This window comes from Etheostoma spectabile, chromosome 6 (genome assembly GCF_008692095.1).
Source record: "Etheostoma spectabile isolate EspeVRDwgs_2016 chromosome 6, UIUC_Espe_1.0, whole genome shotgun sequence".
NCBI lineage: Eukaryota > Metazoa > Chordata > Actinopteri > Perciformes > Percidae > Etheostoma > Etheostoma spectabile.
Genome location: NC_045738.1, coordinates 6,331,118 through 6,335,044, shown reverse-complemented (window position 1 = coordinate 6,335,044; position 3,927 = coordinate 6,331,118). Strand labels below are relative to the sequence as shown.

The following is a 3,927-nucleotide window of genomic DNA, read 5'->3' as shown; positions in this document are numbered from 1 at the left end:
AGTTAGAAAAGCAGAAATTAGGAATTATTTAGACTGAAATTAAAGGAATGTTTGTCGTATGGATAATATGACTGAAGTATGTCAACTTTTACTTAATGCTATTTCAAAACTACTTCAACGTTTTTCAAATGTTATCAAATTTAATAAGACACCCCAAAATTAATGAAAGTAGAGATTTGTACTTGCCAAAGAGCATTGTGTGGAATCAATCATGTTATTTTGGGTAATCAAAAAGAACATTGATATAGGAAAACGGGTCAATTTGACCTGAGGACAACATGAGGGTTAAAGAAGAATTAAAGTATGTAAAAACTTAAACCTGTAACACACATGTACACACACCACACACAGTGAAAGTCAGTTAAATCAGAGTTTTTAAATAATGAAAAAAGTCATTATTACATCTGAAACAAGACAATAGTTTTCACATTTTTACAGCAATTACTAATGCAACCAAAACAACTCCTGGCGCAAAGCAGCATCTAAATACAAACAGACAATTTAAGTAAGTTACCAGGGGCAGGTTGGGTGTTGCAGAGATCGGAGGTGCAGCACTTGCTGGTAACTATGGTTTGGGAGATTCCATAGTTGACTGAGGCCTCAACACACTCTTCAGACAAAACACAGCTTTTTGAAATGTCATCAAGAACTTTTAAAGCACCTGCAACAAAAGAAGAACCTTTGAAAACAGGAACAGCACAAATCAGTTTAACGGTAAAAACAATGCAGCACAAATACCTGCATATGAAGTGATTCTCGTTGCAGCACACTCTTGACCCTGCAAAGGGCATTCTTTTGTTGTTTCTGTGCAGTTTGATGACGCTGTTACCAGTGCACACTGATAGCATTTCAGGGTGTGGGCTGAGAAAACATAAATACAAAAATAAAGTATATATATATATAGTATATTTTAGAAAAACACAAAACTAAGTTTTTAAAAATGATCCTCTTTAAGGTGTGGACAAAATCATTTTGAGACATTTTTCTTCTTCTTCTTTAGTTCATTGGCAGGCTACGTTATGAGTCGGGTGGAGTCAGGTGTGCCAGACCTGAGTAGAACTTCACCAGCTGCCTACTCTGCAATCAAGCCTGCTTACAGGACTTCTACACTTCCACACTAACACTTTCTGAAGGTTGCTCATGTCAAGTCAGTTCACAGGGCCAGCATCAGCATAGAGTTTGTGATTGTATATTTCGTGGCTATCCTGACCATGTTTTTGCTCTCCTTGTAAGTTACGTCTGCTTCGTGATGGATTCCTGTGAGACTTTGGTTTCCTAGCTCTGCTGTAACATTCAGTAGGCCTACTCTTCTGACATAACTGTTTGTCTTACAACTACAACAGACTAGAAACTATAATAGAAAAAAGACAAAATCAAGTAAGGAACAAAGAGCAATAAGTTAAGTAAGCAAGCGGAAATGTAGCATTTAAAAAAAAAGTTTGGCACATGACCTTTCATGTCTGTAGCGTTAGCAAGAAGATTAAATGGTAAAAAGATAATGGAACATAAACTTGCCCTTGGAGAGAAGCCCAATCCCAAACATCAGTGTCAGGAGATGCATTTTGTGATTGCGCGGGATAGCCTATAACTGAGAATTAATTTGATCTGCTGCAGCTATTTTCCAGAGAGGGAGTTGTCTTTATCCTCAAACCACTCCTTCATCTCTCCTTGATGTGAATGAAGGGCAGTGAATGTTTGGGGGAAGATGTGTGTTAGCCACCTTTAGCCCAGGGTTAGTGTTTTTTTTTCTTGTTTTTTTACACACATTAGTACAGAGGAAAAACAGCCATAGACAAAATTCTTTAATTTATAACCATCCTGTTAAATTTGCCTGTGGCTCGTTTTAGAAAGCGGGTTTAGTGAAAACTCAGCCCCTTTCAGAAAGGGAGGTAATTTAACCTCAGTCAGTTACTATGGTAACTGAGTCTGTGAACCTAAGAAACCTCAACTTTCTCCTTCATCTGACACAGTGCTTTAATTTCCTCATTCATTCAGGCAGTACTAGGTGCATTTTAGCACAGTGTCATCTGCTTGAATAAAAAAAGTCAGAGTTGATATATATATTAACTCTGTTGGGCAGACTATAAAAGACTAAGACCTTTTTTTTTTCTCTAGCGTGGCATTTCCTTTTTGTTGACGATCCTGGTGATGAAGCGTCTGTGATTAAATATGAAATGAATACTTTTTACATTACAGCTCAAGCATTGACTCGAGCAGCAATTTTCTCTCAAAACAATTCTCTTTTGCAGCAACATTATAGCTTTAACGAAATCTAGGCAATGTTCAACTTGCTGTATGTGTGCAAGAGTATTTCCATGGTGCCGTGGTAAATATTATAGTATAATGTTATAGTATAGTATTATGGCTCCATTTATGCGGGCCTTTTTTTTCTTTCTTTTTTTTAATAAAGGTGGTGCATGCGCTTAACTCTGAGTCAACCTACTGAGAGTTGATAGAACTAACTCAAATCAACTGTTTCCCATGTCAGGGTAAATCAACTCAGAGTTAAGGGTTAGACTTGGTTTATTAAACCTCCTTCCTGAAACGGGCCCCTGACCTTTACATGTTCTTGAATGATAAAAACCCACATGAGGTGAGGCAGCTAATCAGTTTGTTGCCTATTCAAACAGCCAGTCCTTGGGCTGTTAATTACTGTTGATCTTTACCTAACTCTTTGTTTCATATCAAGTATAATGTCCTTATCCCAGTAACCCTCCATTTATCTAGGATTCTACTTTCTCACTTTTTAAGTCTTCACCTTGTTACTTCTTTTACTATTTTTCTGCTGTATAATTTGAGGGGCTTGCAATGCTCAAACTCAAATTTATACTCGAATATGAATGTCATACTAATGTTAAGCATGGCAAAAATTGCAAATGTATGCAGTGACTGAGCTCAGGTGTGGACAGCGGCCTTTAAGGCCCCCTGCACATTTGGTTTAGGTCAAGCTCCTTTGATTGTCATGGAATTTGGTGGAAACGTTGTTCTTCATGTTGTTGATGAAATTTTCTTTTTTTCTCGTCAAACAGGTAGTCAGCCACCTTAACTGTACTGATAACCAAACCCCGCACACCTTAAAAGTCCTTTTATTTTGTTTAGATTGAATCACAATTATCATAGTGTGTCCTTGTTGTGGCATAAGAGCCAGGTCATAACAGCAGTAAAGCCATCTAGTTCTTACCCCCTAGCTAGTTGATGCAATGCAACAGTCACAGCGTCGCCAAAACAAACAATCCTTTCTGTCAAGTCTGTTTGTTTTTCAGTCAGCACTAAGTAACAAGAATGACTTAAACACCAAGTGCAGACTGTAAGATGTAGAAAACTAAATTTTTGAGATAAGTTATGTTTTGCTCAATGAAACTGGTGAACCTATTTGATAAAAACAAGATAAGAACTAAGGCCAGCATGAAGCTGCCCACGCAGAGGTAAAACAATTTATCACCAGTTTGTGCTTTGCTGATTCCAATGCATCATTCAAACTGTTTACTTAAGGGGAATGTGTCGCTCACACCTGTGCGTTGGACTTGACAAAAGCTACATCCTGAGTGTGACATGGACAGGATGTAGCATAAACAGAGGGAAAGCACAGGGCATCTATACTGAACTATACTTATTCTCATTAAGCTATTGGCTATCAATTATATGGGAGTTGTATAATTATTCTTATAACTCTAGAGAAAGCAAACAGGAACATACATGTCAAACCTTTGGTCTAATGAGATGACATTTGAAGATTTAATTAATAATTGCAATATTTTTTTCCTGTCCAGAATATATGAGAGATTCATATGAAAATGACAGTGTACTTCTCCATTTTCAGAAAAATAATCTTCCTGCCATGTTATTTCACAAGTGGAGGGATTTCTTCAGAAATCCCATCATGACTTGTTTCTCTCTTTACAGCGTTCCATGATCAGGCTGCTGACG

The 3,927-nt window shown here is 37.4% G+C and overlaps 1 protein-coding gene across 2 annotated transcripts in view; it reads right to left on the bottom strand.

Annotated features, from left to right (window-relative positions):
* The window catches only part of LOC116691070 (ly-6/neurotoxin-like protein 1), an 11,027-nt gene that overhangs the window by 1,145 nt on the left and 5,955 nt on the right, over positions 1–3,927 (bottom strand). The window lies entirely within an intron of this gene.